The 13,678-nt window shown below is 38.9% G+C and overlaps 1 protein-coding gene across 2 annotated transcripts in view; it reads right to left on the bottom strand.

The window, feature by feature from the left end:
* LOC109099814 (zinc finger protein 469-like) overlaps positions 1-13,678 on the bottom strand; it is a 248,013-nt gene that overhangs the window by 101,027 nt on the left and 133,308 nt on the right. For both annotated transcript variants that reach the window (XM_042715660.1, XM_042715661.1), the window contains exon 4: positions 4,191-4,274. The gene's annotated coding sequence lies outside the window, so the exon portion shown is untranslated. The remainder of the gene's footprint in view (positions 1-4,190; positions 4,275-13,678) is intronic.

Below are 13,678 nucleotides of genomic sequence, written 5' to 3'. Positions count from 1 at the left end.
GAATTGTTAAAATGTGCATGTAAACAAAATCTTTTTTTTTTTTTAATTTAGAAGGATAGAAGAGCACTGTGCTGCAGGCATCGCATATTTTTGTATAACTAAGAGATTCACAAAAATGTACACCACTTCTGAGTATTTCAGTACAAATAAACAAAAAACAAAGTCACTGACAAAAAACAAAACAAAAAAACATGCAAATAAGCATCACAATCACAGAGCAGTTCTCAGTGAATTCCCTGAAGACTTCTCTCAAATCCCATGCGAGCACAAATCTCTGTCCTTGAAGTTACAATCATTTAACCTCTAACCCTCATTTAAAGAGTTCTCAGACTGTCAACATCAACACACGCTCTCCCAGCCTCTTCACCAGCCTAAAACAGCACACATTTTATTTTCTTCCCCAGCCACAAGAGTGCATGAATGATGTGCCCAGCAGAAAGCCTGTTTTCTTAAGTTTGATGCTGATGTCCTGCTTTGAAGCCTGTTTTCTCATAGACAAGTCAGCGACACCCTAACTAGACATGACATATTTTTGCTGAAATAGGGTCTCCAACAGGGCACAGCTTATTAATAGACATTTTTCACTTCAGCCAGTGCATTCCTCAAGCACAAAGCCTAACTTTGAAGACAAGATGGATCGCAGCAGATAACTTAACATATCTGACATGTGGGAGACAGATTCTGCTTAGGAGTGTGAAGATGTGAAAGCAAGTTTTTGATTGTTCTGAAAAAAATGAATCGAGTACATAGATACCACATGATTTCACACGTATGTTCGATTAAGATGTGTAAACATTAAATGAAACAAAAATGTTTTTGCAGGCAGTGATGAGTGGGATGTTAATACATAGAAATAGTACTGTAATAATACAGTAACAACAGTCCTGTCACTGACGTCGAAGTCGGTCTTTCAACAGTCTCTGTTAGTTGAGCACTTCAGCTTAACATCTGGTGAGGGTGTGTTCACCGTACTGTATCTCTCAACTAGTCTTTATTAAGACCTTTGGAACATTTTGTGCCCCCAAGGCTTGAGGAAAAATGGTGCCATTTTAAGGCTTAAACAAATTTTGCCCAGATATACATTCTGGAGAAGTTGATTTTAGTTTCCGAAAGTCAGAGCCAGTCTGTAGATTTGAGTTGACAAATTTCATAGAAAATCACAGTGTATGATGGTCACAGACTCTGATTTTTAAGCTTCAGACTATAATCCATCAAGTCAGAGGTTATCAGACATGTCTGCTAATTTGAGTTTATTTTAGAACAGGTTTTGTTTTGATATGACACAAGTCTCCTGGCAACAAGGCACACGTTTCATCTTGAGTTTGTGTTGATCGTAACGATTTTAAAGTCTGGTAGTGTATGATCCTCACTCGTTTAGTGTATGATGGCCAGTTTTTCCTCTGTGACTATTACAAAGTCGGTAAGTTTATGATGCCTAGTCTCTGTAATCTGTTCAGATTTTAAAAGTCGTGTTGCAGCTTTAATTTTGTTGTTGTTGTTTTTTTGCCATGAAAAATATAAATGACAACAACAACTCATTCAAAATGAACCCTAAATATTGTTCTATATGTGCCACTTCATATAGGGCTTCTGTCATGTAGAGGACTAGGAGAACCACTTGAAAAGAAAAAAATCTATTTTTATCAATTTATTTATTCAAAAAATAAGACCAAGTTAGTGTCACTGTATGGTGTGGGAGAGAAGCACGTAAATGAAGAAGATAACGATACAAAGGCTTTAATAATCCACACAGGGGTAATCCATAGGGAGAAGGCAGAAACACACGTACACGTCGACGAGACCGGACAACCAAATACTGAACAGAATGCAACTTATAAGGGGAACATTAATGAGGGTAATTGATGAGACACACCTGAACATAATGGTACAATCAACAGGAAACAGAAACTAGGTCACACAGAGCACATGGGGAATGAAAACAGTTCAGGGGTGTGACAGATCAACCCCCTCCTGGAAGGCACGACCTTGCACTGTGGAGAAGGAAGGAGGCGGAGGGATGGCCAAGGGCTGGCAGGAAAACTGTGCAGGTGGAGGTTAGGATGACCAACAGAATCCAGGGAGGTCGTGATGGAAGGATCCAGGAAGATGAAAGGAGGGAGCAGGAGCCAGGCGGGACCCAAGCCAAAGCAATGATGGCAGTGGAGCCGCCGCAGGGAGGAGCCATGGTGGAGAAAGGGCTGACAACTCCAGGGGGCCGACCGACGGCAGCGGAGCAAGTGGAGGAGAAGCCTGAGATGGAGACGGAGAGCCGATGAGCCAGGGTGACACCGAGGATCCGGAGGGCCAAGGCGGAGAAGATGGCACCAGTGACCGAGGCGGGGATCCGGAAGGCCGCAGTGGAGCCTGAGCGAGAGAGGACTGAAGTGTAGCCGGAGGAGTGGAGTCCTGAGGCGGCGGATGGTCAACGACAGACAAAGGTGGAGCCAGAGGGACGAGGGAGCATGGTGGAGCCTCTGGGTCGAAGGGCCAAGGCGGAGTCCAGGACTCAGAGGCTGGAGGCGGAGACAAGGGATCCTACAGCCATGACGCCAATAGAGAGTGGCAGACCCGCGGCGAATCCAGTGCATAGATGGTGGGCTGAGGTTTGAGCTGAGGGGCTGCCAGGACACAGCAGTGACGCAGATGAAGCGGTAGGGATGATAGGAGGAGGCAAGAGAGGGAGGGTGGGTGGAAAATCCAGGCATGTATATAGTTCAGGGTAGCTAGAGAGCTCAGATGAAGGCGGAAGCAGAACAGGCATGTTTGCATCTATATCCAGATTAATAAGATCCTCATTATTGTCCATAGAGAGCTGGTCACCCTCAGCCATGATGCAGTGGGTGGAGCTTCCCTCCGTGCTCTCCCCATTCATAGCATTCTCCACCGTGGCAAGCTCTGTTGCCGGCTCTCGCACCTGGTCTGACTGGTCAGGCTTAAGCTCCGAGGTGATCCTCAGCTCTGTCGCTCTCCATGGCAATGGCTCATCAGTCGCAGCGGGCTCTGGCTCTCCATCAGCGGTGGGCTTTGGCTTAGGCTCTGCGCAGCGGGGAGATTGTGGGCTGGGCTCTGGGTCCGGAGTGGGGCTGGTGTCATCCGCGATGTCCACAATCAGAGGCGATCCACAGGACACCAGCACCCATTCCACAAAAGCGGGCAAAATTCCCTCAAGGACCATCTCCGGACAACTGCAGTAGTCCAGGTAGAGGGTATAGTTGGCGGTTTCCACAAATAGTCTTGTATGATCCTTGAGGGAAAGGCTCCTCTGCTCCAGCAGGACGAGGAAGACGGCAGGATCAAACATGAAGAAAAGAAAAACTTACAAAACAGAAAAAAAATGAAGGGAACTCCCAACTTTACTTTTTTAAGGTCTGGGCTTCTGTCATAGTATGGTGCGGGAGAGAAGCACGTAAACAAAGAAGATAATGATACAATGGCTTTGATAATCCACACAGGGGTAATCCATAGGGTGAAGGCAGAAACACATGTACACATCAACGAGACCGGACAACCCAACACTGAACAGAATGCAACTTATAAGGGGAACGTTAATGAGGGTAATTAACAAGACACAGCTGAACATAATGGTACAATCAACGGGAGACAGAAACTAGGTCACACAGAGCACATGGGGAATGAAAACAGTTCAGGGGTGTGACAGTTAGACTTTCATGTTTTAATTTTATTATTTAATGTATGCAATTTACCTTAAAATACATAAAAAATATAGTTGTTATACTTAACTATTATAGACATGAACTAAATAGAGTATTAAATATATTTAATTAAAAAATATATATATATATTATTTGGTTATATTTAATGTAAAGTTTTTAAAAAATATAGCATAATTTTAAATTTGTCTTTTTATTTTCTCAGTTTAAAAAAATATATTATTTTACCATTATATTTAACTACACCTATAAAAAAGGTTCACTTTTGAATTAATAATTTGATTTTTAAATTGATAATTAAAGCAAAATAAAAGAAAACTTCACCAATGACTATTACACTTACTGTATCTACATACATTTCAATGGTAGCTGTTAGAAGCATTCATTCCTAGTGGCTGCAGTCTGTGTCATAAAATGAAATCCTTTGAACTTGCCATGGCCAGAACAAAATATGTAAATAAATGTAAAACACATAATCTTTATTTATCAGACCCACGCCAGACAGATGGATCAGCCCACCTGGGAATCCTGCCGGCTTTCCAGATGTCCAATCTGTTGCAATCTGCAGGCCAGATCCAAAAGAAAAGGAGCATGAGTGTCTCCCTAAAACAGAAAAAAAAAAAACACCTAAATTAATATTTTCCTCCATTAATCAGTGGGAGATTTTTTGCAAACAAAACAGCAGCACTATGACAAAGATTGCCAAAAATGGAAAAGATTACAGATCTCTGATCTATAAAATATTTACAGATCAAATACATGACAACCAAGTTTAGCGCCAATGACCTTTGGTCACAAGAAATGCAAGGATCATATATGTTTGATCATGTCACAGTTGCCGTACCTGATGAAATGCATTGAAAGGTAGCCTGTTTGATTTGAAAGCTACAACAAAGCACATGATTTTCTGTAAACACCTTAAATTTCAGTCTGTTATCACACACAGACCTAGAATATAGAGAAAAGGCTGTATGGACCACTGTTTTATGATGTTTTATCTATTTTGTCTTCATTGGAAAAAGCTGCTTGAAGTTAGACATGATGATAAACTGTAAAGTGTGTAGTTTGGTCGGACATGTCAAAAGTAAGTAAAACATTGCACAAGTTACTTGTGTTAATTAATGGTAAGGAGAGAGAGAGAGAGAGAGAGAGAGAGAGAGAGTTGTGTTGCATAATCTTGATTGCTGTACCTAATATTTAAAAAAAAAAAAATTAAAATGCTATGAAAATACAGGTATACATATCTGTTGGACTCATTCTGGAAAAAATGATATCGGGCATCCTTAATATGACTTGACTTCTTAAAAATTTGTTTACAAAATTAACCAATTCTTTTTGTACATGCAGTTGTACATTTTCTTAAAGTAAAAACGTTTCTACCTCATTCATTAATTTAAGTATAATTTTAAACCGTGCTATGCATCAGGAAGCCAATGTTTTCATTTACGCCAAAATGTTTTGAAACAGTAGAAGTCTGAATGTCCTTTCTGGCTCTGAAGTTTTTCAAAGTCCTTTTGTGGCTTCCAAACCCCATGTCTCTGGCCTATACTCACACTCTATTTATGCAAGAAAATGAAGTTGAACACTTGGCCCCTCCTAAATCTGTAAACTACAATTAAGCTAAATTCCAAGTTTATTTCCAAATGCCGTCCTTGTTCCAGACCATGTGAGAGGCTCAAGTCTAAAATTATAACACTTTGGGTCAGACAGCCTTTGGGTCAGCCAATTCCTCTATCATCTTTCCTTCTACACTGGTCTCTGAGTCTGAGAAGTGGTAAAACATACTTGTGTCATCTGTCATGGGCAGACAGACTCAAGAACTTGACTTAAAAACATATTTATACAGATGATGTGATTGTGTCTGGCGTCAATCCATACTGATCTTCTATCAGTAAGAGCATCTTGGGTTTTGATTGACAGACGTGTAATTTGGAATCAGTGTCACCATGTCATTTCACAGAAATGTTGTCTTCCTATGGTGGCCTGTAGTCAGAAAAGAGAAAATAAGATTTACATCTGACAGAGGAGGAAGGGAGTGTGAGGACTAGATTATGCCTTCATCTCTGTGGTTGGAGAGGACAGTTGTGTGAAGACTAAGCATACATGTGCCGTCATAGTCACACTGTCTGGTACAATAAATTATACAGAGTTCATCTGAAAATAAAATGTTATCTGGATTATGGAATCAGATTCCAAATATTAAGTATGTGTAATTACATTACATTTTAAAATGCTCATAATCAGATTAGTCACTTTTCAGTTCAGGGAACACTGACTTAATATAAATGTTTAAAGGGGTGATATGATGTTGCTAAAAAGAACATTATTTTGTGTATTTGGTGTAATGAAATGTGTTCAAAAACCATTATTTTCCACATACTGTACGTTATTGTTTCTCCTCTATGCCCCGCCTTTCTGAAACGCATCATTTTTTACAAAGCTCATCGCTCCGAGAAGTGAGGTGTGCTCTGATTGGCCAGCTATCCAGTGCATTGTGATTGGCTGAATGCCTCAAGAGTGTGACTTTAATGTTACCCCCCTTGCCATACTGTGATGCGTCACCGGCGCGACAAGACAAAAACAATAAAACCCATTACAAAAGAGCCATTTGTTGCATCCAGTGGGGACATAATTACAGATTATAATGACTTATTACACGGCTCTGTGGAATACTTGATTCTGATTGGTCAGTCGTGACATTCTGAGGTATGTTATCCCTTTATAACAACCGGTAAAAGCTAATAACACAGGCACATCCGAGAAACAGCAGTTGGAGCTGTACTCTTGCTTGAACTATTTTTTCTTGGTGGAAGCTTTGCATTGTTTAGCTAATAAAATATTAAAACTCGTTTCAAAATGGTGTACAATTGTTTAATAATGTCATCCTGGTATCGCAGACTCACTCTCGTTTCATACAAACGCGGCTGCTGCCATTTTGCTATGACTGTTTTGTACACTGTAATGGATTATAAGAGAACTAACAAACTGGTAAGGTTTTAAAACATTTTCATCTTAATTCTTTTATTGCCTTAATTATTTTTGTGGTGAAATGTTGTGTAATAAGTGGTTTGACTGCACCGTTTCCCTTAAATGTCCATCTATTTGAATTTGACGCTTGCTCGCAACTGCTGTCTTCACAGAAGCTTTGTGTTCAAATATTTTAACTCAAATCAATATTTTGTGTCTAATTATTTACTTATGTGGCAAGTAGCCATGTAATAAGCGGGATAATGTACATCCAGCCTGGCTGTACATTATCCCTTACTTATACTGGGTTTTTATGCATTGCATTTCGCGGCGCGTAAACATAAAACCATGTCTGCATTTGTGATCGGAGAAACGACAAACAACAAGCGCTACTCTACACTGCTCAAAACTTGCGTTTGAATCATCAGTGGCAAATTCTTTAAATATGAAAACGTACTTACAGACTGTGAGTCAGAACAACGGCATTGTAGTCTACTCTCCCAGGATCAGGAAACAGTCCTCCATAAAATGCACTGCACACATCTGTATATTTGGGTTGAACTGTTCTGGAACAGTGTTGTAAATACAACTTAACCACTGATTTCTAGTTGTGTCCTCTTTTGGAAGGCCAAAGTAAGTATTTTTCACTTTCATAACGCGCCAGCGTTTAAACAAGGCTTTTTAGGATGGACGTGGATTAGTCTTAACTTTTATAAAGAATATCTCTTTGGGTTTGAGACGTTAGTCTTTGCAACTTTAGGGATCTTATCTATTCACGTACAGCTTGTAACACACCAAGGACAACAGGAAAACTTAAAATCACATTATATGACCCCTTTAATTCATTTCATGCTGTTGATAAAGTATGGAATACGTTTTATTTCTCTTTGTATTTTATATCAATCTGGCACAAAATAATTCCATTCAAATCTGTTGCAGACAAGCTAAAAGTAGCTTATAAGTAACCAAAAAGTAGTGCAATTAGTTAACTAAAATGTTTAACCTAATAGATTGTATTATTTCCTATACATGTACTCGGTTACAGACTACAATTTGTTATTAATCTACCCAGCATGAGGGCTATGCACATATAGTCAGTTAGTGGCAAGTAAACAAACAACTGCAAATAATATGATTCAGATACGTGATCTCATATCTACATATCAAAGCACTCAGACTCAAAGGCTTTTGTCCAACAACAGAAAACACTTTTACACTTTTTTAGGACACCACAAAAGAGTGCAAGTTTTTACCAAGTTTCCATTCAATTGTGTGGTTTTATTGCTTTATTCTTCCTTTTACGATGTTTACTGTTTATTCTGCATTGGCATTAGGGCTATGAACCTCCCACAAGCTTTCTTACGCTTTCCGGAAGGAATTTATGAGACCAGAGGTTCATTTGTAGCACTGTCATTCCTACAGACATAAGACCGGGCAGCAGATTAATTGCACCTAAATTCACAGTGAAGGTCTGCTTTACTTGTGCTGTAATCCATCGGAAATCAAAGAGCTCTGAGATCAGAAATGAAACACAATACTTCTATGTGTCGTGTGTAATCCACATAGTATGCAACAAGACAAGTTTAATCCGATGCAGGTTCATGACATAAACCACACGTGGCGCAAACCTGCACAGATCTGAAGGGTGGATGAGAAGACAGGATGGATAGACAAGAAGACAGAGCAGCAGACAGCCAGAAAAATAGACAGACGGACAGAAAGATTACAGCATTTTTGCACTAATGCCATACTGCTGCTATCTGTCTTGTAGCTTAAAAATGCCTTTATACTCAGAACTTCAAATGTTTACATATTTTGGATGTGTATTTGCACTTTATAAATTGTTTACATATATTTGGACGTATATTTATACATTAACAAAGTTCAATGTTTACATTTACTCATGTATATTCATTCAGAAAGTTTTGCAAGATTTATTTACTCGGTGTGTGTATATATCTGTTTAGTACAGGTACTCTGTTGCTACCTTCATAAAAAATCTGTTTTATATTGCACTGACTTTGAATATAATTATATTATTTTATACAAACTTGTGATGAGAGAGAAGAGAAAGAGAAATATTTCAATTACTCTGTATGTCTGCACATATGGTGGCACTGACTCGGAGTAAATAAAAAACCTTGAAAGAAAAGAGTGCAAACAGGTCACAGGTTTTCAGACGTCAACGATTTGAATCATTCATTCAGTGCTTTCCTGTCAAAAATGAACACCGTGAATCTCTCAACACTTTCTGCAGGCAATTCAAGCCACACAGATGTGGTTAGATAAACTCAGCTTAATAAAAAACTGAATTTACTGGTCCTGATATATAACCCTGTGGTACTCCACTGACTGAAGGAACACATGTGTCACTCTGTCTGGAATCACCCCCCTTACTGTCGTGACTCAGTGATGACTCATTCCCAGAGTAATTCCCACAATCGCAGATCATGCACATTACTGAGTATGTGGAAGCATGAGAATTCCCAGAATTGTTTTATAATCCTGATGTTTTAGTTTAGTTTTCTTGTTTTGGCTTTTGTGCCCATTTTTACCAAACAACCAGTGGAAATGTAGCACATAGTCTTAATTTATGGCATGGATTTTGGGTGGGGGGAAACAATGTTTGAATATTTCTACATTACCTAATTAATATTCATGAGCCCACCACTTTTTAAAAAAAAACAGACTGACATCTGTGGGGTCACAAAGAAACAGAAAATACACTCATTAAACACACCAATTTGTGCCTTTCTATTCAGGACCATTTGTATGCATTGTTATGCTTCTGCTTGTGTGTTGACTCTGCATCAAACAACCTCCTCCTTTTCAGTCTGGATGAAAAGACAGAGGCAGTAGATGTGTGAAAGTAAACATGATCCTTGGCAGCTTTGTTACACAGTGAAGGTCCAATGGTACACAAATCCAAAGATAAACAGCTCAGTTTGGCCATCAATCACTGTGATGAGAAGAATCAACATTTATGCCACTACCTGAGGTGAATCTTGAACGCGAATTTCAATCTGTAGCAAAATTTGCACATGGTTCATTCTCCACCATATATAATACATATACAGTACATGTGTTCATTGTATGTTACTAAATAAATACATAAATGTTCTTTTTATCAAAGAATCCTGAAAAAAAAATCCACAAAAAGCAGCACAACTGTTTTATTATAAATAACTTTGACAATTATTTTATTTTTACATTGATAATAAATAGAAATGTTTCTTGATCAGCAAATCAGCATACTAGAAAATGCACCAAAAGAGCAAAAGAGTCACTTATGGATTTATCACAATGTTGATTCCTCAAGGAAGCTTTAACATTTTAAACATAATAATAAATCACAGAAAGAGATAATTACATTTTTTTTTGAGACAGAAACAGACAAACAAGAGAAAGGGGGATGGGAGGACTGGGAAACAGATGAATAAAAGATGTCTGAATCATTCGGCCACAGACATAAACAGAGAACAGTTGCTTGTAGTTGTCCTCTCAGAGCCCCAGTTCGGTTAAACAAACCCGAGTCTACCTGAACAGCCATGCTTTCTCTCCCAATGCTAACTCAGTGGTGAGGTCCATCGTGATCTGTAGCTAGACGTCACTGAACAATTACAGCTCCGCAGAGATCAAATGAGGCAATGGCAGATTCACAGACCCATTCCAAGTATTTACAAATATGAGTAAGGCTTCAGTCAGCTCTGCTGATTCACTGTCTGAGAACATAGAGTTATCTGGTGACTTCTAACCAAGCAAGAGACTTTTTCCACCCATTTGGTACTTTGTATGTCAGTATGTCAGGGGTGGTTGAATAAAAACTGGGAAAAAACTGCAGAACATCCCGTAAGAGATGACTGGAACAAAAACTAATAGTTGGCCAGCTTTCCAAATAGAGATCCATTATGGATTACACTCGTATAAACATCTGTCTGGAAACGGAAAGGTCAGTTGAATAACACCATATTGTACAGCTTGGAATACAGCTTGTAAATTGTTGACTACAGGAAGTGATACTTACTTTGATAAACAATACTTGCCAAAATTAATTGACATTTGCAACCCATTTTACATATGTAAATGGATGTATATGAATATTATGTTGCTCTCAACAAAAAAAAAAGTAGGTCAAGACAGCTGATTTTTTCCATTGGGAATTCACTGGATTGAGAAACTGGGCGTTTTTAGAAAGCAGCCAGGTGACTGGAAGGAAAAAGTGAATTGATGACATCAGGGTCAATTTCATTCTCCTGTTAAAACAAATTGCTGATATTGTGTTTGGACCATCAGTATGAATTAGGTTGCACAACGTACTCCCAAGAGAAAATGTAATGCTGGTGAAAACAGTTGCAACGGGACATGAGTATCTGCGTATTTTGGACACTTTTCCTTTTCTACTGTGCACACGTGGGCTGACAATTATGCGCCAAATCAAAAACGTCACACACTCATTCTTTTCCAGATCACAGTTAAGGTCCATCCATCAGTGCAGCTTGTAGATATTCCAATGTGAAAGCATTAAGGCTGAAAAATGTTTCCACTTATTGTTTAAAGGACGGAGGATTTCAGAGGATTCCAGAAGGGTCTTAATACCCACTGAATTGCTTAGACTTCTTTAATCTCTCCTAACTCACTGCAGAGCCTCTGAAAACCGTCATCCAGCCATGCTGCTTTGAGAGACCTCCATTATTATCCCTCATGCTGTCAGTCACTCAACCCCTCAGCTTTCAGAGGCTTTTTCCAAGGTCTTATCTCAAGAACTCCAACGTTCGCTCTAAAACCATTTATTTATTCATGGTCAAAGGCTCTTAGATGAAGAACGACAGGTTCGGTGGGGAATCTGAGATTGGTCAACGTGATAATCACGGACCTGGTTTTTATTAAATGGGCAGTCTACAAAGGCATCATAGGCTGTATTAAACATCGTTGTGAGGGATAGATGTGCTGTCCATTCAATAGAGTGTACTGTCTTAAGGCCCTAATTTTGAAGGTCTTTTTTTTTTGCGCCTACTGGAAAGAATGTTGTGGGGGCTGAATGATTTGCAACAAGGTAAATAACAATACAACCCATTGTACAAACAATACAACATTTTATTAAATATAGACTGATTAAGTTTAACAGTTCTCGACAACACAGCAAAACTAATGACCCAGCCAGTTTTATATAAAACTACATTTCAATATTCTAACCAATATTCCCTCTAAACTGCGCGCGTGCATTTCATTCATTGCAACCATGCATTTGAAATTATATGTCACGCACAGGACATATGCAAAAATAAGTTGGGAAAGCCATGTGATTGAAGTCAAGTTAAGTGTGAAATAATTGCAATGTTCACGCAAACCTCTATAGAGTTTGTGTCGCTATAGAGTAAGAACTGGTAAATGCAGGATGTGTGTCAAATGAGTTGCTGTAGAAATCAGATACTTTAATGGTTGCGGACGGAATAGCTCAACACGAGAACCACCGCAAGCGCAATGACATGTGAAATAAAACGTCACTGAAATAAAAGTGGCTTGAGTAAGTGGTGGAAATAGCAAATGATGGACACCGAATCGTCACTGAAATAAAAGTGGCTTGAGTAAGTGGTGGAAATAGCAAATGATGGACACCGAATGAAGAATCTGAAATAAAAGTGGCTTGAGTAAGTGGTGGAAATAGCAAATGATGGACACCGAATTTTTTTAATGATGTACATCATTTAGTTACATCAAGGGTAAAATCAAATATAAATAGCAAATTACAGTTAAAAGTTACACACTTTTTGTGTGTGCTGGACAGGTCTGGTATAAAGAATATTTTTGCTCAGGTGGCCAAAATGTCCACCCAATAGGGAAATTTTTAGCTCAGCAAGAAAAAAAAAATAGAGGATTCTAACATGATCCATAAAAGAAGAGGCTGTTTATAAGAGTTGGTTAATTTACTATTCATCAGATTGGAAGTCTATTTCGTTGTCAACATTGTATTTGTCCTTCATAGAGAAGGAAAATCCAGAATGCATTTAAAAAAAAAAAAAAAGGAATGAATCCAATGGCAGACAAGTCAAGAAAAATGTCTATTATAAGGGTTAATGACAAGATGCTAATATAACATTTGAGTGAAACAGTTAAAATCTGAGATTATTCACTTCAACTGTAATGTAGTGTCAACTGTAATGACAGAAGAGACCAAACAGAAAAAAACAATATCACTGATTTACAATGAAAAGTGACTTTTCTTTTAATGATAGACACTGCTGCGCTGACTATGCACTGGCCTACTAGTCACTCAAGCCCTTTGACCCAGATACCCTGTTGTTGTCAAAATAATTAGTTCCCATGTAACTCCTCAAGTCTGTGAGAAAACCGGACATGTTCTGAAGGACAGCACAGATCCGGAGACTCTCACACACTTTGTGTTTAAAAAACAGCTTCTTAATCTTGAGCCAAACAGACAGTCTGTCCAAAAATGTGCACAAGGGCAAAATTAAACATCATTGCCAGGAACTAGGTCAGAAGAGCATAATTTTTTGTGAATGAAGCAACTCCACTGGGCAAAGACAGTCACCAAACACACACGACCACTCCTGTGCCGGCTGACTCACACCATTAATGATAAAAACACTTAGGCGTGACAAAATGTACTACATGCTGCAGTCTGAGCTCAATAATTACTGATCTACTGTACTGTAGCTGTAGTCCGGATTAAAACACTCATTGTGGGTGGAGCTGTGGTTAAGGGTTAGAGCTGCTAACTGGAAGGTTGTATGATTGAACTTCTGCTCCAAAATCCACTTTCATGCATCTTGCTCATACTCTCTGACATCTGCATAATTGGCGTGAACTGACTTGCTCTCTTTAAAGTTGACTGATTATTATTTACCCTATCATTTATTAAGCGGGTTTGGCAGATAAACTGGAAACAGTTACGTTTTATTGGAAGAATGGAGTTTTTTACCCTATGGGGCATTGACTGTGATGCAGCCTTTCCTGTTCTTGTGAGTCAAACTTACCCCCGGATTGAAGAAAACAAGGTTTAATAAACTGTAAGAGTGGTG

This window comes from Cyprinus carpio, chromosome A25 (genome assembly GCF_018340385.1).
Source record: "Cyprinus carpio isolate SPL01 chromosome A25, ASM1834038v1, whole genome shotgun sequence".
Classification (NCBI taxonomy): domain Eukaryota; kingdom Metazoa; phylum Chordata; class Actinopteri; order Cypriniformes; family Cyprinidae; genus Cyprinus; species Cyprinus carpio.
The sequence above is the reverse complement of the archived record's forward strand: the minus strand, read 5'-3'. Positions and strand labels throughout refer to the sequence as shown.